We start from the raw sequence: 21787 nt of genomic DNA on the forward strand, positions 1-21787 counted from the left end.
TCACCAATTTTTATCGATGCATCATAGAAAGCATCCTATCTGGATGCATCATGGCTTGGTATGGCAACTGCTCTGCCCAGGACTGCAAGAAACTGCAGAGAGTTGGGGACACAGCCCAGAGCATCAAGGAAACCAGCCTCCCCTCCATGGACTCTGTCTTTACCTCTCGCTGCCTTGGTGAAGCAGCCAGCATAATCAAAGACCCTACCCACCTGGGACATTCTCTCTTCTCCCCTCTCCCATCAGGCAGAAGATACAGGAGCCTGAGGGCACGTACCACCAGGCTCAAGGACAGCATCTATCCTACTGTTATAAGACTATTGAACGATTCTCTTATATGATGAGATGGACTCTTCACCTCACAATCTACCTTGTTTGACCTTGCACCATATTGTCTACCTGCAATGCACTTCCCTGTAGCTGTGACACTTTACTCTGTATTCTGTTATTGTTTTTGCCCTGTACTACCTCAAAGCACTCTGTACTAACTCAATGTATCTGCACTGTGTAATGAATTGACCATCAGTATGCAAGACAAGCTTTTCACTGTACCTTGGTACAAGTGACAATAATAAACCAATACCAATACAAATACAATTTCTGGCACTGTTTGCTTATCCATCTGTCATTTCTGAAAAGCTTTAAACATGGAACTACCTCCAGCCCCTGTAAAAGGAAGTTTTGTAGTGGTTAGCGTAACACTATTACAGTGCCAGCGACCCGGGTTCAATTCCAGCCGCTGTCTGTAAGGAGTTTGTATGTTCTCCCCGTATCTGCATGGGTTTCCTCCAGGTGCTCCGGTTTCCTCCCACGTTCCAATGACGTGCAGGTTAGGAAGTTGTGGGCATGCTATGTTGGCACCGGAAGCGTGGCGACACTTGCAGGTTGTCCCCAGAACACTCTACCTAAAAGATGCATTTCACTGTGTGTTTCGATGTGCCTGTGACTAATAAAGAAGATATCTTATAAGTTGACTTTTAACTGGAAGTTTATAATGATGTCAGGTGAGGATTACTGAGCTCATCTTGTTTGCTGGTTACAAGCGTGAGAAAGCATTTGTAAGTTAATCTGTACTTTAGACCGCAATGGACCTGAACACATTTCAAACCAGTAAAGGTAAAACCTGACAATTTAGGTTAATTTTCAGTCTTATTAAGTAAGCTAAGCCATTAATTTACAAATTAGCCATAACACCCTGATTATCCAGAGGCAGTTATCTGAAATTGATTTTGGTCATTTTTCTGACGCCTATTTTGAAATCTAATCCTTTGATGTACCGCGCTCCCAGAAACATCACACAGAGGGCTGGAGGGTGATCACACAGCTCATCATTTAGCGGCTGTCTCTCACACTCCGAACCAGGGTTGGTCATGCATCAAAATCCTCACATTGAAGCTGCACTAATGAAGCTGCCACTCTTGTTCCTTTGTTTAGAGCAAACATACTCACTGCTTCTACAGCTCAACACAATGTGCTGGAGGAACTCAGCGAGCCGAGCAGCATCTGCAGGAGGAAAGAAATGGTCGGCTTCGCGCCTGGACTCCTGCAGGGCTGCCTGGTGCAGAGTCCTGATGCAGGGCTTCAGCTTGAAATGTCAACAATTTCTGTCCTCCTACAGATGCTGCCCAACCCGCTGAGTTCCTCCAGCAGATCGTTTGTTGCTCCAGACTCCAGCATCTGCGGTCTCTTGTGTCTCCATACTCACTGCTTCTGTCTGACAGAGCAGTATACAACAATGAAGAACGGCGAGGGAGTGTGTCATAGCAATCTGGTGCCAATCAGTGTGATCTGAAGGGGCAACAGCTGAAGATCCCCTTTTGTGAAACACCTGCGTAAATCCGGAGGAACTCAGCAGGCCAGGCAGCATCTGTGGAGAAAAGCAGATGATCAACGTTTCAGGTCAGGACTCAACGTTGACCACCTGCTTTTCTCCACAGATGCTGCCTGACCTGCTGAGTTCCTCCAGCATCATCGTGTTTTTCATCTAGATTCCAGCAACAGCAGTCCTTTATTTCTCTAGTATACCTGTGTAAATCTTGCTGTTACTTCTCCCAGTGGCTGATCTCCTGCCCGAGGTGATGGGTTTACAAAATGTAAGGGGATCAAATTTATGCTGGAAAGTGGAGCAGTGGTAAAAGATCAGCCATGGTCATGTTGAACAGCAGAGGAGGCATGAGGGCTGAATGGCCTTTTCTTGCTTTTATTCTAATCAACCAACACTCCCAGCCCGACTCTGAAGAGGTATTGCCTTTCTGACAACACATCAAGCTGAAGCTCTCTCAAGCAACAAACAATCTACTGGAGGATCTCAAAAAGCTCACCAGTGCCTCTACTTCCTCAGGAGGCTAAAGAAATTTGGTTTGTCCCCTTTGACTCTCACCAACATTTATTGATGCACCATAGAAAACATCCTATCTGGATGTATCACAGCTTGGTACGGCAACTGCTCTGTGAGGACCGCAAGAAACCGCAGAGAGTTGTGGACACAGCCCAGTGCATCACGGGCACCAGCCTTCCCTCCTTGGACTCTGTCTTTACCTCTCGCTGTCTTGGTGAAGCAGCCGGCATAATCAAAGATGTCACCCACCCAGGACATTCTCTCTTCTCTCCTCTTCCATCGGGTAGAAGATACAGGAGCCTGAGGGCACGTACCACCAGACTTAAGGACAGCTTCTACCCCACTGTGATAAGACTATTGAACAGTTCCCTTATACAATGAGATGGACTCTGACCTCACAGTCTACCTTGTTGTGGCCTTGCACCTTATTGCACTGCACTTTCTCTGTAGCTGTGACACTTCACTCTGTACTGTTATTGTTTTTACCTGTACTACATCAATGCACTCTATACGACTCAATGGAACTTCACTGTGTAATGAATTGACCTGTACGATCGGTTCGCAAGACAAATTTTTCACTGTACCTCGGTACGTGGCAATGATAAACTAATACCAATACCAATTCTAATGTTTAATACCAGAAATGTCGAATACACGAGGGCAAGGTGAGAGGGGGCAAGTTGAAAGGCAATGTGCGGGGCAAGTTGTTTTTACACAGAGAGTGCCTGGAATGCACTACTGGGGTGTTGGTGGAGACAAATGTGATAGAGGCATTTAAAATGCTCTTAAATAGGCACATGAATGTGCAGAAAATGGAGGGATATGGACATTGTGTAGCCAGAAAGGATTAGTTTAGTTAGGAATTTAATTAGTCTGGCACAACATTGTGGGCTGAAGGGCCTGTTTCTGTGCTGTAGTGTTCTATGTTCTAAGTTCTATGTTCTATTTCGGGTTGAAACCCTGCAAAGGAAGCAAAGCTCTCTCAAGCAGATTTGAAGGATTCCCAGCCACTAGTTTTAAAAGGAGCAGAATTACGGTTAGTATCCTGGCCAATAACTATCCCTCAGCAATGTCACTGAACATATTGGAGTGGAAAACTACCTTCTGTTGTATGTGTTAATCACGTGGTGCAGTAATGGAGACACTTTGAACACAGCTTCTGAGACTTGGTTCCCCTGACTTCAATTTCTTACTTTGTGCATCTTGCCTTCACTTTGCCTGTCACAATGTTCCACATTCCAATGCCGTGTAAGTGCTGAGGCATCCTGAGAACAAAGAACTTTGAACATACAACAGTACAGCACAAGAACAGGCCCTTTGCCTCATGACGTCTGTGCTGAACACGATGCCAAATTAAACTAATCCCTTCTGTCTGCACATGTTCCCTGCATATTCATATGTCGATCTAAAAGCCTCTTGAAAATCACTATGTATCTGCTTCCACCACCATCCCTGGCAGCCCGTTCCAGGCACCCACCACACTCTGTGTAAAAACTTGCCCCGTAATCCCCTTTAAACTTTCCCCCTCTCACCTTAAAGCTAGTATTTCACATTTATATCCTGGGAAAAAGATTCTGACTGTCTACCCTATCTGTGCCTCTCATAATTTTATAAACTTCTATCAGGTCTCCCCTCAGCCTCTGATGCTCCAGAGAAAACAACCCAAGTTTGTCCAACCTCTCCTTATAGCTCATACCCTCTAATCCAGGCAGTATCCTGGTAAACCTCTTCTGCACCCTTTCCAAAGCCTCCACATCCTTCCTGTAATGGGGTGACCAGAAGTATTTTTCTCAGAAATTGGTACAGGTAAAATGGGCCAAAGGCTCTCCCTAGTACAATAAGATGGACTCTTGACCCTACAACCTACCTCGTTATGACCTTGCACCTTATTGTCTGTCTGCACTGCACTTTCTCCGTAACACTTTATTCTGCATTCTATTATTGTTTTACCTTGTACTACCTTTTACCTTGTACCTGTGGAATGAATTGACCTGTACAATCGGTGTGCAAGACAAGTTTTTCACTGTACCTCAATACGTGACAATAATAAACCAATACTAATACCAATACCAATACTACCTCAATGCACTGTTGTAAAGAAATGATCTGTATGAACGGTAAGCAAGACCAGTTTTTCACTGTACCTCAGTACATGTGACAATAATAAACCAATTTACCAATTTCCTTCAATGTTAGTCCAACAAGTTAATTTGTCAAGTTACACAATAGTGGTCACTATCTGCACCGTTGATAAACATTTGGGGCTGTGGCCACCACCAATAGCTTCTCAATACATTATCACCACACCCATGTCTAGTCATAACCAGACTTGGTTCCCATTTTATTTGTCTATGTTCCCCTCTGTCACACATGTCCAGGCAATCCTGCTTCACACCTGGCTATGCCCCCCTTGTGTTCTTTTTATCTGGCCCTATCTTGTTCAACATATCTGTCTGGGTACATCTGTTAACATCAGAATCAGAGGGAATGCATACTTGCTCTGTGTTATGAAGTGGTGACATTTTATGGCTTTCACTTTGTGTCTGGACTTTTAATACACACTTAAAAAATACCTTCATATTCAACAGAGACCTTAACCTATCCCTTCAGTCAGATTTTTTTATTTGATCACATGATGTGGATGTCATTGGCATTTTTGTCCACCCCGAAATTTTCCTCGACCTGTAAACATTAATACATTTCAGTCAGCAACCAATTTCTTCAACAGTTTTATTGAAATTTAAAGAAAGCTTCAAGGAATATAAAAAATATAGAAATAAAAATCTATCGATTTTGGAAATCTGAAATAAAGAAGACACTGGGAAGACTAAAGGATGCGTGCTTAGCCCACTGCTCTACTCTTTCTACACTCATGACTGTGTGGCTGGGCACAGCCCAAACACCATCTGTAAATTCGCCCATGACGCCACTGTTGTTGGCAGAATCTCAGATGGCAAAAAAGAACCTTGCACTCAATGTCAGCAAGACCAAGGAACTGATTGTGGACTTCAGGAAGGGAAGTCGGGAGAACACACACCAGTGAGGGGTCAGCGGTGGAAAGGGTGAGCAGCTTGAAGTTCCTGGGCGTCAACACTTCAGAGGATCTATCCTGGGCCCAACACATTGATGCAATCACAAAGAAGGCACACCAGTAGCTCTAATTCCTTAGGTGCTTGAGGAGATTTGGTATGTCATCAAAAACTCTTGCAAATTTCTACAGATGTACAGTGGAGAACATTCTGACTGGACGCATCACAGCCTGGTATGGAGGCTCCAATGTGCAGAATTGAAAGAGGCTGCAGAGGGTTGTAGACTCAGCCAGCTCCATCAGTGGCACAACCCTCGCCACCATCAAGGACATCTTCAAGGGGCGGTGCCTCAAGAAGGCAGCATCCATTATTAAGGACCCTCACCACCCGGGACATGCCCTCTTCACATTACTACCATTGAGGAGAAGGTACAGAGCCTGAAGACCCACATTCAGCATTTTAGGAACAGCTTCTTCCCCTCCGCTATCAGATTTCTGAACGGTCCATGAACCTATGAACACTACCTCGTTATTCCTCTTTTGCACGATTTGTTTATTTTTGTAACTTATAGTAATTTTTATGTCTGTGTCTGGCACTGTACTGCTGCCGCAAAACAACAGATTTCACGACATATGTCAGTAATAGGAAACCTGACTCTGATTCTGAAGACTCAGCAAGTCAGGCAGCATCTATGGAGAGAGACACAGCATTAGTGTTTCTGGTCAGAACTGGGAATTGGGAAAACAGGTTTGTTTCAAGTTGCAGAGGGTCAGGAAGGACTGGAGAGGACAAAGGGAATATCACTGAAGGGGTGAGGTCAGAGTTGTCGTGATGATAAGTTGTTAATGAAACCATCTGGATGAAAGGTTTATGAGGGAAGTTTTGAGCCAGAACACAAACAAAGGGATATGTACAAAAGTTGGAAATGCCGATCAAATGAGGCTATGCTAGTGGTTAGAAAAAAATCTCAATATTACAGATTCTACCTTCAAATCCTATAAATGCTACCTTGAAGAAGGTTATGTTGTGATGTGTGTCTGTGAGCAGTGTTGCCTCTCCAGTGAGATCAGTGTTTATATATATCTGTTTGTTTGGGGAGAGTGTGTGTGTGCTTCTATTTGGGGACTGAATGTGTGTGCACATGTGTTTGGGGACAGGATGTTTGTTACATTTTTTCCAACTGGAATTCTGTAGACAGTGGTGTACCCCAGGGATTGGTGCCAGGACCTTTTTGTTTGTCATACATATAAACAACTTGAATGAGAAAGTAGATGTTCTGTTTAGAAAGTTTGATGATGATGCAAAAATTGGTAGATCTGGAGACAGAAAAGACAGAAAAGGACACAGCAGGGCAGAAATTGGCTGTACAGTTAAGCAGAGCGGTGGCAGATGGAATTTAATTGTTAGGATTTCAAGTTGCAGCTGTACAAAGCATTGGTCAGGCTGCACTTGGAGTACTGTGTAGTCTGGTCACCACACTACAAGAGGGATATGGTAACATTAGAAAGAGTTCAGTAGAGATTCACCAGGATGTTGCCTGGAACGGAGTGCTGTGGTTACATAGAGAGATTGGATAGGTTGGGTTTATTCTCACTGGAGCATAGGAGACTCAGGGGTGACCTTATAGAGGTTTATGAAATTATAATATGCAAAGAATGTTGTCCTTTATTTAAGAAAGGGAGTAGGGAAAACCCTGGGAATTACAGACCAGTGATCCTTACTTCAGTGGTGGGCAAATTACCGGAGAAGATTCTTAGAGACAGGATTTATGGGCACTTGGAGAAGCATAGGTTGATTAGAGACAGTTAGCATGGCTTTGTGAGGGGCAGGCAGTGCCTCATGAGCCTGATTGAATTCTTTGAGGATGTGACAAAGCATATTGATGAAGGTAGAGCAGTGGATGTGGTGACATGGATTTTAGTTAGGTATTTGATAAATTTTCTCATGGAAGGCTCATTCAGAAAGTCAGGAGGCATGGGATCCAGGGAAACTTGGCTGTGTGGATTCAGAATAGGCTCGCTCATAGAAGACAGAGGGTGGTGGTAGATGGAGTGTATTTTACCTGGAGGTTGGTGACCAGTGATGTTCTGCAGGGATCTATTCTGGGACCCCTGCTCTTTGTGATTTTTATAAATGACTTGGATGAGGATGTGAAAGGGTGGGTTAGCAAGTTTGCTGATGATACAAAGGTTGGTGGTGTTGTGGATAGTGTCGAAGGTTGCTGTAGATTACAACAGGATATTGATAGAATGCAGAGCTGGGCTGAGAAGTGGCAGATGGAGTTCAACCCGGAAAAGTGTAAAGTGATACACTTCTGGAGATCTAACTTGAAGACAGAATACAAGGTTAACGGCAGGACTCTTAGCAGTGTGGAGTAACAGAGGGATCTTGGGGTCCACAGCCATAGATCCCTCAAGGTTGCCATTCAGGTCGATAAGGTTGTTAAGAAGGCGTATGGTGTGTTGGCCTTCATTAGTCGGGGTATTGAGTTCAAGAGCTGTGAGGTAATGTTGCAGCTCTATAGAACTCTGGTTAGACCACACTTAGAGTATTGTGTTCAGTTCTCGTCACCTTATTATAGAAAGGATGTGGAAGCTTTAGAGAGGGTACAGAGGAGATTTACCAGGATGCTGCCTGGATTGGAGGGTATGTCTTATGAGGATAGGTTGAGTGAGCTTGGGCTTTTCTCTTTGGAGAGAAGGAGGATGAGAGGTGACTTGATAGAGGTGTACAAGATGATAAGAGGCATAGATCGAGTGGACAGTCAGAGACTTTTTCCCAGGGTGAAAATGGCTAAGACGAGGGGGCATAATTTTGTGATTGGAGGAAGGTATATGAGGGATGTCAGAAGTAAGTTTTTTACACTGAGACTGGTGGGTGCGTGGAACGCACTGCCGGCAGAGGTTGTGGGGGCAGATACATTAGGGACATTTAAGAAACTCTTAGATAGACACATGAATGATAGAGAAATAGGGGGCTCTGTGGGAGGGAAGCTTTAGATAGATCTTAGAGCAGGATTAAATGTCGGCACAACATCGTGGGCCGAAGGGCCTATACTGTGCTGTAATTTTCTATGTTCTATAGATAGGATAGATCGTTAGGATCTTTTTCCCAGGGTAGGGGAAGATTAAAACTGGAGGGTATACATCTAAGGTGAGAGGGGAGGAATTTAAAGGAGATCTGGGGACAAGTTTTTCACATGGAGAGTGGTGGTTATATGGAACAGGATTCCAGTGTAAGTGGTAGAGGCAGGTGCAACTTAAATGGCATTTGGACAGGTACTTGGATAAGAGAGGAGTGGAGGGATACAGGCCTAATGCAGAGAAATGGGATCAGTGGTTAGCCATCATGGTCGGCATGGACGTTGGGCCGAAGGGCCTGTTTCTGCACTGTATTGCTCTATGCCTGTATTATACTTATATGTTTATATTTGTTTGCGAGACTGCTTGTATGTGTTTGTATGTAACTCTGTATTACATATATGGGTGTTTGACTGTGTCTGTATATGTATCTACATGTGGTGGCAGATATGCTTGCATGGGTATTATTTTGTATGTATGCTTGTGTGTTAGAATCAGGTTTATTATCACTGACTTATATGTTGTGAAGTGTGTTGTTTTGCGGCAGCAGTGCAATGCAAAGATGTAAAATTACTATAAATTATAAAATAAATAAATCGTGCAAAGAAAGAAATAATGAGGCAGTGTTATGGGTTCATATAATGTTCTTGGGTTCTTGGACAGTTCATGTAGTTCATATGGTTCATGGGTTCATGGACCGTTCAGAAATCTGATGACGGAGGGGAAGAAGCTGTTCCTGAATCATTGAATGTGGGTCTTCAGGCTCCTGCACCTCTTCCCCAATGGTAGAAATGAAAAGAGGGTATCATATCCCAGATGGTGAGGGTCCTTAGTGATGGATGCCGCCTTTATGAGGCACCGCCTCTTGAAGATGTCCTCGATGGTGGGCATGTGGGGTGAGAAACTGGAGCCTCCTTTTTGTCTTGTTGGTGAGAGAGATTGTACAGATTGCCAACTGAAAAACAAAGGACAACACAGAGTAGATGAACCGTGTAACTTTCTGCTGTGCTGTGAATTTCTGCGGGTCAATAAAATCCAACAAAGAAGCAAGACTGATATTAATTTGACATTATTAGTGGAAGAGAAATATTTAAATTTACCAAGTTGCACAGTAGCATCAGATTTTATGTTTCATCGGGTATTTCCTTCAAGATATTCTTGAGAGTGATAACTTTGGAGAATGATTTAAATAACAAATGGATTCAGTACCTTATTTTACGAGGGAAAGTGGTAATATTTCATTCAAGGAATAGCCCCTTAGATTAAGGGCTCCATAATAACACAGTCAATATCATGTCAATATCCGTCTTCCTGCTTTGCCAATTTTCACAGATTTGTATAAATGACTACACAATAGAAGTCAGTAAGACTCACTATGCCAGTGTGGCTGTAACTCTACACCAGAAGTTATCCACTCTTGGACATAATTTCTCCACTTCATCACCCCTTCCAATTACATTCTGCGTCTTTGGAGGCAATTCCCTCTTAAATGATGTTGCGGTCTCTGCCTTGATGTGTGGCAAGTTGCAATCACTCAAAAGGAAAACAGATCTTCAAAGTTTCCCCTTTATTTTCTCTGTAATAAATCCTCTGCCTCAGCTATTTGTCAACCGATGATAAGAATGGTGTGATGTTCAACATAAGGCATGCTTCACGTCAATATTTGCCTTTCTACACATACAAGCGGCACATTGAAAATTCCACCAGGCACCAAATTCTAACAAAATAACCCACGGGGTGTGTGGTGAATTTTTTTTATGCAGTGAGTTGTTGTGATGATTTCTTATGAACATAAGAAATAGAGACAGGATGATAAGGTCTTACAGCATCTTAAGCACGCCCTGTCATTTTCGATAAGATTACGGCTGATCGTACACCTTGTCTACCTACCTAAACAACCACTGTGACCCCAGATTCCCCATCGACCTCCGCGTTCACTATACCCAATGTCTCGGTGTCCAGAGGGATCTGAGGTAGAGAATTCCAAAGATTCACAACCCTCCAGGAGAGGAAATTTTCTCCTCAATTCTAAATGGCTAATGCTTGATCCAAAGGTGATGTCCATTGTTTCTGGATACTCCATCATGATGTGGAGATACCTTCTTAGGTATCTACCTCGTAAACCTTGAATTTTGTTTGTCTCAATGGAAACACATCTCATTTCTTTAAACTCCAGAAAATTTCAACCAAACTTACTCATCCTAACTTCCTCATGCCAGAAACCTCTCCTGTAAATCTGTGTCTGGTTGATTGGTAAATTGGTTTATTATTGTCACATGTACCGAGGTGCAGTGAAAAACTGTTTTGCATGCTGTCCATACAGATCATTTCATCACATCAGTACGTTGAGGTAGTACAAGGGAAAACAGTAATAGAATGCAGAATATATTGTTACAGTTACAGAGAAAGAGCAGTACAGGAAGACAATAAGATGTAAGGGCCATAATGAGGTAGATTGTGAGGATAAGAGTCCATCTTGTCGTACAAGGGTCTTATACGATAAGAAGAGGGATAAGAGATGGGATAGAAACTGTCCTTGAGCCTGGTCGTATGGGTTTTCAGGCTTTTGCATCTTCTGTCCAAAGGGAGCGGATAGTAGAGAGAATGTCCAGGGTGGGTGGGGTCTTTGATTATGTTGGCTGTTTTAATGAGGCAGCAAGAAGTGTAGAATGGAGGGGAGGCTGGTTTCTGTGATGTGCTGAGCTGTGTTCACAACTCTCTGCAGTTTCTTGCTGTCTTGAGCAGAGTAGTTGCCGTACCAAAGCAATGAAGGATCCGGATAGAATGTTTTCTAAGGTGTGTCTATAAAACTTTGTGAGTGCCAACGAGGACATGCTGAATTTCTTTAGCTTCCTGAGGAAGTAGACGTGCTGGTGAACTTTCTTGTCCATGGCATCCATGTGGTTGGACTAGGACAGGCTGTTTGTGATATTTACTCCAAGGAACTTGAAGCTCTCAACCAACTCCACCTCAGCACCATTGATGTGGAGGTGGCTGAGAGCTTTCTAGATTGAGAAAAGAGTCTTTGAAGATTAAGACCTCGGTCCTTACATGAAACATATGACCTACCAGATAGCACTTATCCCTACTCTCCAATATACTCCTGAGACCTAAACTACCTGCAGTAGGCACCTCAATACACAAAGAAAATATCACCAATACTGTCTGTACAAAATCCTCCAATTCACTGGAAGGATAAGCGAATTAATTGGTTTATTATTGTCTCATGTACAGACATGCAGTGAAAAGTTTTTGTTTGCATGCCATCCAGACAGATCATGCCACATACAAGTACAAAAAGCAAGTAAAAAAGAAAATAGAATGCTGAATACAGTGCGACAGTCACAGAGAAAGTGCAGTGCAGGTAGACAATAAGGTGCAAGGGCCACGAAGATGTAGATTGGGAGATCGAGGGTTTATCTTTTAGTGTGCAAGAGGTCCATTCAAAGGTCTGATAACTGGCATAAGAAGCTGTCCTTGAGCCTGGTGGTCCATGCTGTCAAGCTGTTGCATCTTCTGCCCGATGGGAGGGGGGAGAAGTGAGAATGACCAGGGTGGGAGGGGTCCTTGATTACATTGGCTGCTTTCCTGAGGCAGTGGGAAGTGTAGATGGAGTCAATGGAGGGGAGGCTGGTTGTCACCCTCCACAGCTATTCCCAGTTTGTTCCATTGAACAGGTCACATCACTCACATGGAACACAGAACATTACAGCACAGTGCAGGCCCTTTGGCCCACGATGTTGTGCCGACATTTTATCCTGCTCTAAGATCTATCTCACCTTTCCCTCCCACAAAGCCCCCCATTTCTCTATCATTCATGTGTCTATCTAAGAGTCTCTTAAATGTTCCTAATGTACCTGTCCCCACAACCTCTGCCGGCAGTGCGTTCCATGCACCCCCCACTCTCTGTGTAAAATACTTACCCTGACACCCCCCTTATATCTTCCTCCAGTCATCTTAAAATTATGCTCCATCATGTTAGCCATTGTCGCCCTGGGAAAAAATCTCTGACTCTCCACTCGATCTATGCCTCTTTTCACCAATCTCCTGAAACTGACACTCCATTCCAAGCTCCATCATGGACAGGGACCAGAGAAGAAAGGAGTCAAGGATGTACTCAAAAAACTTTCTTCAAGGAATAAAACACCCCAATGACACCTGGGAACCCACAAATGCTCAAAATGGAAAAAGAGCATTCAGAACAGCATTGAGAATCTCGAAGCCATGCACTGAGAGCACACAGAAGACCTGTGCAAGAAGTGGAAGGAGCAGAGCAGCTGACAAGCTACCCAGCCACCTGTCCCATCAACCACCTGGTTCACACAGTGGCCTCAGAATTAACAAAACTGGATCAGAAGCAAGTCATCCTCAATCCTGTCTTAGAAATCTATGCAGCACTGATTCCAAGGCCTTCTGCAAATACAGCATTGTAAAGTGTACAGTGCAGCGGTTAGCATAACGATATTACAGTGCCAGCGACCCGTGTTCAATTCCGGCCACTGTCTGTAAGGAGTTTGTACACTTTCCCCGTGACTTGCATGGGTTTCCTCTGGGTGCTCCCGTTTCCTCCTACATTCCAAAGACGTACGGGTTAGGAAGTTGTGGGCATGCTATGTTGTCACCGGAAGTGTGGCGACACTTGAGGGCTGCCCCCAGAACACTCTATGCAAAAGATGCATTTCACTGTGTATTTCGATGTACATGTGACGAACAAAGAAATCTTATCTTAATGTAGTCACACTTGAGTCCTGCGTAATTTCAATAAAACCCTCTTACTCTTAGATGAGATAAGATTAGATGAGATAAGATTGTCATAACAGTTCATCCAACATTGATCTCCATGATGTGAAAATTGGCTAACTCACATTGGAAAAATCAAAAATATTTAATTGGTTGAGAAGAACTTAAACATCAAGGACACATCAAAATACCAGTTACTTACTTGGAACTTAATTGAATTAGAGATACAGTTAATTTTATCCCAAGCAATAAAAAAAACATTTTTATAACAGAATGTTGATGATTGCATTAGTGATTTTGTACTTTCAGGTGAGATGAATTTACGTTTTACACTTGGGATAGTAATTGGCTCCTGTATTAATTATGAATGTTTTAATTTGATAAAGTCCTGGAGAAGATATAGGCAGACATAGAATTAACTTTCTGGAAATCTGATATCCCAACCATTATTCATTAGATCTGTCAGTGGTGTAAACTTTAATGTTGACAAGTTACAAAAGCTATAGACATGACTGTGTGAAATTTACTACACACACCGATTAAAAATGCATATTCACCCAGGGTAATTAATTAAGTGCTAAACAGCTAGGATGTCACCCTCAATGTTTAATGTCATCAGATTTCAAGGGGACAGTCATCGAGTTTCTCGATGTATTATAGAGGCACAACAAGAATTAATATTTAAACTTGGTGGTAATTAACGCTGAGTGGATGTGGCTGTAAATTAACAAGAAAGAGACCAAGTGTTTTTTGAAACTAGTCTGCTCCTTTTTTCACAAAATTGCTAAAATTAGACTCGGACATGAGGCACAGAGAGTAACACGACCAATCTTCACTGCACTACCTCTCTAAAAGACTTTCCAGTTACTTGCACTCCCCTGATCTTTCACCACAGCCCTGCAAATGTCTCCTTCTCAAGGAGAAGATCCAATTCCCCTTTGAAAGTTACTATTCACACTACTTTGCTCAGGGCTGGCATTCCAGATCATTGGATCAGAGATGTTTGCATAAACTATCCAAAGGAGAAGCATTAATTTATTTATGGTAGCAGCTTGTCCAGTGCCGGATAATTAATTGGAATGTTAGGAACAGTTTGAAGTTATATGCATCAAACCGCAGAAGATATTAAGACATGCCACAAAGTTTGGCAGGAGAGTTTGGGTTTTTCAGACAGCCTAATGGACGAACAGAAGTAGAAGTTGAGGGAGGGAACTCTATGGCCAAATCAGTTGACAGCCTGACCACCAATGGTGGATTGAAAGGAAACACAAGAAGCTACAGATGCTGGAATTTGGAGCAACAGATGAACATTTGGAGGAACTCAGTGGGTGGAGCAGCATCTGTGGGGGGAAAGGAATTGTCGAGGAATGGAGAGGGACGATGGGCGGTATAAAGAGGAAAGAGGTAGGGGTGAGACAGAGGGCAGTAGGTGACTGGTGGACTGACGAGGGGCGAAGGATGACAGGCAGATGGTGCCAGGCAGGGGAGGAGGGGAGGTGGAGTTGAGGGTGAATGAAGTTAGGGATGGACCAAAGGCCAGAACTGGAGGAATGCAGAGTTGAATAACTCAGATGCACAGTGCAGCTTGCTGGAACATATGTGACCCTCTATAGTTCAACTGTGTTGCGTACACCTGGTTGATATACTGAGTGACATCAATGACAGGGGGAAATTCATCTCCACATCCCCAAAACACAGTAGAGATTGCTATGCAGATGTTCAGTGACTCTGTGTCGTGACTCTTTCTGTAGACTTTGGTTTAAGGTAGAATAAACAGTCACAGGTCCCAAAGATCGAGCACAGGACAGGCCCACGGAGTCCACATCGAACAACAAGCACCCATTTTTACACCAATCCTATCCGAACATATTTAGTTCTCCCCATACTCCCATTTAACTCTCTCCTTGATTCTGCCACTCATACACATCAGGGGCAATTTACACTGGGCATTCAACCTACCAACCCGCATGTTTTTGGAATGTGAGAGGAAACCAGTGCACCCAGAAGAAGCCTATGTTGTCACAGGGAGAACATGAAACCTCGACACAGACAGCACCCGAGGTCAGGATTGAACCTGTGTCATTGGGAGCTGTGTGGCAGCAGCTCTACAAGCTTCACCACTGTGACACCCTTTGGTGTGCAGTGATCTCAGCTGGGTAGAGGTGAATAGTGGCTGGAAACTCTAAACTTCTATTTCTTTCTGATCTGAAAACTTGACTCATTTAACTAACTCAACCTTCTCCATCAACTAAAGACGGTCAGGAACCGCAGGACAGAGGACTGGATCATCCAAATGGAAGTGCACCTGAGAGTCTGGGATAGTTTGCAGCCAGCAATGAGGATGCCCAACAACGAGGCTGCTGAGCTCTCAAATGAATTCACAGATGGGTCCCACCATACACTCCACACCACTCAGCATCCAGCAGCATGCAGTGAGGGCAGTCACTTGTTCAACCCTCCCACACACTGATAATATCATGCTTCTATCCCGCTGTTATAAGACTATTGAACAGTTCCCCAGTGTCATATGATGGACTCTTGACCTCACAATCTACCTCGTTATGACCTTCCATCTTATTGTCTGCATGCACTGCACTTTCTCTGTAAATGTGACACTTTATCCTGCATTCTGTTATTGTTTTCCCTTGTACTACCTCAATGCAATGTTGTAATGAAATGATATGTATGGACAGCATGCAAAACAAAGTTTTTCACTGTACCTCGGTACATGCGACAATAATAAACTGATTTACCAATTGTTTCACATGGAATCTCTTGGTACATCCACATGAACAGACCAATTAGAAGTGTAAACCACCCAGCCCCTCAAGCTTGCTCTGCCATTTCATAAGATCATGGCTGATCTGATTTGCATTTATAGAGTTATACAGCATAGGGCCTTTGGCCCAACTCGTCCATGCTAACCAAAGTGCCTACCTGAGCAAGTCCCATTTGCCTGCATTTAGCCCGTATCCCCCTAAACTTTTCCTATCCATGTACCTGTCAAAATGCCTTTTGAACTTTGTAACTGTACCCACCTTTACCACTTCCTCCAGCAGCTCGTTCCATATATTCACCAGCCTCTGTGTGAAAACTTGCTCCTCACATCCCCTTTAAATCTTTCCTCTCTCACCTTAAACCTGTGCCCTCTAGCTTTAGACTCCCCTATCCTGGGAAAGAGACTGTGACCTTATCTAAGCCCCTCGAGATCTTGTAAGCCTCCATCAGGTCACCCCTCAGCCTCCTTTGCTCCAGGGAAAAAAAAGCCCCAACCTATCTAGTTTCTCCTTATAGCTCAAGCCCTCCAGTCCATCGAATATTTACTGTGATCAATAGACCAGGAGATTGATTTATTGCTGACAGATAAGGAAAAGATTACAAAAAAGCTGCACTAATTCTGCTGATGCTAAAGCAGACCCAGAGACCTCAGGATCTGTATGCAATATTTTGACAACTGACAAGGGTTAATTGTAACCCTTGAAGGTAGCCAGTGAAGACCCCCTGTTCTACAATGTAATCCCACAGATGTTGGACATCATCCAGTTGTTTTCAGCTTGTTTTACTGCTTGTGTAAATGTGGTTATTCTGAGATGTACTGGAGGTCAGATGCCTCCAAAATGTTCCCATCAGTAGGCGAGTCTAGGATCTGAGGGCACATCCTCAGAATAAAGGGACATCCCTTTAAAACTGAGATGAGGAGGAATTTCTTTAGCCAGAGGGTGGTGAATCTGTGGAATTTGTTGCCACAGAGGGCTGTGGAGGCCAAGTCATTGAGATTGATAGGTTCTTGATTGGTAAGGAGGTTAAAGGTTACGGGGAGAATGAGGGAAAATGCGGTAGAAAAAAAATCAGCCATGATTGAATGGCAGAGCAGACTCGATGGGTCGAATGGCCTATTTCTGCTCCTATGTCTTGTGGTCTTATATCTGTACTGCTGCTGCAAAACAACAAATTCCATGACAAAGAAACCTGATTCTGATTCCAAACCTATGCCTGCTAGTTCTTGATTCTCCAAACCTGGGAAAAAGACTGAGTGCATTCACCCTATCTCTGCCTCTCATGATTTTATACACCTCTATAAGATCACCTCTCAGTCTCCTACACTCTAAGGAATAAAATCCTAGCCTGTCCAACCTCTCCCTATAACTCAGTCTCTCAAGTCCTGGCAGCATCCTTATAAATCTCTTCTGCACTCTTTCTAGTTTAATAACATCTTCCTTCCAGTAGGATGATCAACACTGAACATAATACTCCAGATGCAGCCTTACCAGTGTCCTGTACAACTACACTATGACCTCCCAGCTTTTATACTCAGTGCCCTGACTTATGAAGGCCAGCGTGCCAAAAGCCTTCTTCACCACCCTGTCTACCTGTGACTCCACTTTCAATGAACTATCTACTTGTCAAGGTCCCTCTGTTCTACAACACTCTCTGGGGCACTGCTGTTCACTGTGAAAGTCCTACCTTGATTTGACTTTCCAAAATACAACACTTTGCACATATCCCAAGTAAACTCCATTTGCCATTCTTCGGCCCACTTACTCAGCTGATCAAAATCCTCCTGTAATTTTTGAGAGCCTTCTTCATTGTCCACTATGCCACCTATTTTAGTGTCACCTGCAGACTTACTAACCATGCTCTTGTACATTCTTATCCAAGTCGTTGATATAGATGACAAACAACAATGGGCCAAGCACCAACCTGCTGGTCCACCACTGGTCACTGGCCTCCAGTCCGAGAAACAACCTTCCGCCATCAACTTCTGCTCTTTAACATCAATAATTGTGTATCCAATTAGCCAGCTTTCCCTGGATTCCATGAGATCTAACCTTCCAGAGCAGCCTACCATGTGGAACCTTATCAAAGGCCTTACTGAAGTCCATATAAACCACGTCTACCTCCCTGCCCTAATCAACTTTCTTGGTCACGTCATCAAGAATCTCAATGACTACCCTTAATCAATGCCTGTCTTTCCAGATGTACATTTATCTTGTCCCTCAGTATCCTCTCCAGTAACTTACCTACCACAGATGTTAGATTTACTGGTCTATAATTCCCAGGTTTTCACCTGGAAAAGTGTGTGTGTGGACAGATACCAAGGACAGTGAGTCCTAGAATACCCATCTCATTCTGTTACTGGAATATTTGCCTAAAAGCCTGGCTCAATAACCTTGTGTCATGAGTCAAATAATAACCAAGAACAAAATGCATGACAGTGAAAGAGAAACATATGGAAATTACATTAAAATAAAACACTTAGATTCACTTATCTTCTTTAGGGAATTTGTTTTCCTCACCTATGTGACTCCAGACCATTGCGATGAGGTTGCCTCTTAAGTGGCCCAACAGGACAGTGAGTTATACTAAACCTCTATAATGTTCACTACTATGCTTCATGATAATATTTGGTGTAACAGTTTGATTTGTTCAACTGTTCAGTTCGTAAAAGCAAGTGAAGAACATAGTCCTCTGCCAGACACCTCTACATACCATGAGAGAACACTTAAAGACCAAGTGGACCAAGACCCATGCCCTGAACGCAATTCTCACCAAAAGATTTAAGTGGGGATAAGGAATGGTATCCACCTTATTGAGAAGAGCAGACAGGACCAGAAGAGGTCCTGAAATGGTGACTATCTTTTTGCTCTGCTTCATTTAGTGGGGTCAGGTGGACTCAGGGCATACCTCTGGGTCTCCCCTGTCCCTATGCTTCTCTGCCTACCCTCCCTGCAGAGATTCCTGTTGACAATTGGATATGAGAAAAGATCCTGATCTTAGTGTACAGTTCAAGAGACTCGAGCACACTGCTCCCAATCTAACTGAATTTTCAATATCTTCTCACCTGCAATGTGTAGGTTTGTGGAGAGGAGTTGGAGGATGCTGTGATTCACCTGCATCAAAGTGTGCATCGAATAGAGGAGAATAAGAACAGATAGGCCATCCCTGACACCAATGTCTGGTAACCTTGATTAAATTACAAGATCAGTTCAATCATTATTCTGATGAAGCCTTTGATTCCCTCAACCATGATCTCAGTCAGAAATCAATATCAAAATGAATTAACTCTTCATCTAACAAAGGGTGTCCCGAAACACAAGAGATTCTGTAGATGCTGGAATCTGGAGCAACACACACACAAAATGCTGGAGGAACTCAGCAGGTCAGGCAGCATCTATGGGGGGAAATAAACAGTCAACATTTCAGGTCGAGACCCTTCATCAAGGGTGTCCCCCGAAATCTCCATCATTATCAGCACAATGATGTCAGTAACAATAGCAAACTTTCATAAGGTGTATTTTACGTTGGGAAAACACACCATGATCCTTCACAGAGATAAGGTCAGAAATGAATGGATATCGAGCCACACGTGGAGGTGTTGGAAGGGATGGCTGAAGCTCTGGTCAAATAGGGAAATCATTATGGGCAGCAGATGGTGTTTATCTCACTGAGAGATCCAACTGCCTAAACTAAATGGTCAATGATGCAAATCAGCCTCTTGCACCTAATATCTTTCTAACTGACAGTCACCAGTTTTGTCAAGTAAACTGAGTTAGCATCTCCACTGTTACAGGAAATCTCTCCTGCAGTTTGTACATATCCAACTAAACATTGAGTGTGGCTGCCACTAAAATTTAAAGTGACTGCCATCTTGTTATATATGTTTGTAGAGACCCATGACTAGGATTTTGACTACACTGTCATTTATCACAGTTACTAATTCTTTCTATGCTTTGAGCTGGTTGTGATCACCCTTGATTGCCATCAGCCACACAGGGGAAGTGGGAGTAATAATTGCGGAGAGTGCAAGTGTGTAGTCTGGTGGTACCTGTACAACTTCTATCATGATCAGTATCTGTAATTCCTTCAAGTATATTTCTGTAGCAATTTCTGCTGACTCAACCTGAAAGGTCCTTATTCAAAAATAATGAGGAACGCAACAAAACACATTAATCATAATTGGAGGGAGCGTGTCAAAGAGAAACGTTGAGCCACAATTTGTTTCCTTGATCATTTAAGCCCATTATTCTGCCAGTTGCATCAACAACAGTTGGGTAATGATTAGACATCTCCTTTCTGTGGATTAGCATGGAAAATTCAAGAGGGTTTGGAAATGATCTTGAAGTACAATTACTTTGGCTTTTTGGTGTTATTTATTACTTAAGAAAGATTTGGATTTCTTTAACATTTTTTATTACCTTCAGACATATTAAAGTGTTTTTAAGCATAATCTCTACTGCGATAAAGGACTTAGTTATACACAGCACAGTTTATCAAATTATCTGTTTTAGTGGTGTTGATTAAGGAATTAATATTGGCGAGGACATTTAGCAAAAACATCCATTTTTTGAAGTAGCAAATCAATGCCATACAATTTTCTATATCAGTCTGAGAGGAAAGATGCTGCCTCAGTGCAAGTTCATTGTAATAGCATGTCTGTATTTGATCTTAAAGTGTGGAGCATGCACTAAAACTTCATGCACAGAATAATGCTCCTGCAAATTGAACATGGAAGAGGTGTGATTCATTTCCACTGCTGGCTACCAAACAACCGGTAGTTTATCCACAGCCAATTTCACACTTCAGCTGGTTTGCAATTGGTACTCCATTACTCAACAATAACAAAGAAGAATATTCCCTGGGAATTGACCTTCTACCCTTGGTCACTTCTAGGAAGTGACTGAAGTTAAAACACAGCACAAGGTGGGTTGGAGCAACAAACCATCTGCTGGAGTTACTCAATGGGTCGAGTAGCATCTGTGGGAGGAAAGGAATTGTCAACACTTTGGGCAGATTGTATTTTGTTCCACATTCCGACATCTGCAGCGCCTTGTGTCTCCTCTACGGAAGGTTAGTTTAGGACCAATGCTTCCCATTCTGCTCTCACTTTGAATGTCATAAAGCAGCACAATGGTGCAGTGACTGAAGCCATTGCCTCACAGCTCCAGTGACCTGGGTTCATTCTTGTCCTTGGCTGCTGTCCGTATGGAGCAGTAGATTAAAATAAGATTATTGTCGGATTGGTGTAAATGAGTGCTTGATGGTCAGTATGGACTCAGTGGGCCAAAGGGCCTGTTTTTGTGCTGGCGACTCTATCATCAAAGCAGCCCCTCTCATTGGTTACTGACCCACCCCTCTCTAAGGCAACTCTCTGAAAGTGAAACAGACTAAATCACAACCATCATGTCATATTTTCTTCCAAGTTGAGATTTTGTGACTAGATTTCATTCTTCTTTTGTCTGCTAAATGTATGTTGTGTTATACACTGTCACCAAAATGTGATCTTGTCATTTAACACTGGTTCCTTACAATATAGCCCAGATATAATTGATATTGTTCAAGAAAATTGTTTTATATTACAACTAGCAACAGAAAAAAAATGTTTGCCCCATTAAATTAAACACAAGTCACAAATCTTTCTGCTGTTGAGGACCCCCGACAACAGAAAATTTAAGATTTTTCAATGAGATAAGATTTCTTTATTAGTCACATGTACATTGAAACACACAGTGATTTGCATCTTTTGTATAGAGTGTTCTGGGGGCAGCCCATAAGTGTCGCCACGCTTCTGGCGCCAACATAGCATGCCCACAACTTCCTAA

This window comes from Pristis pectinata, chromosome 8 (assembly GCF_009764475.1).
Source record: "Pristis pectinata isolate sPriPec2 chromosome 8, sPriPec2.1.pri, whole genome shotgun sequence".
NCBI classification, from domain to species: Eukaryota; Metazoa; Chordata; class Chondrichthyes; order Rhinopristiformes; family Pristidae; genus Pristis; species Pristis pectinata.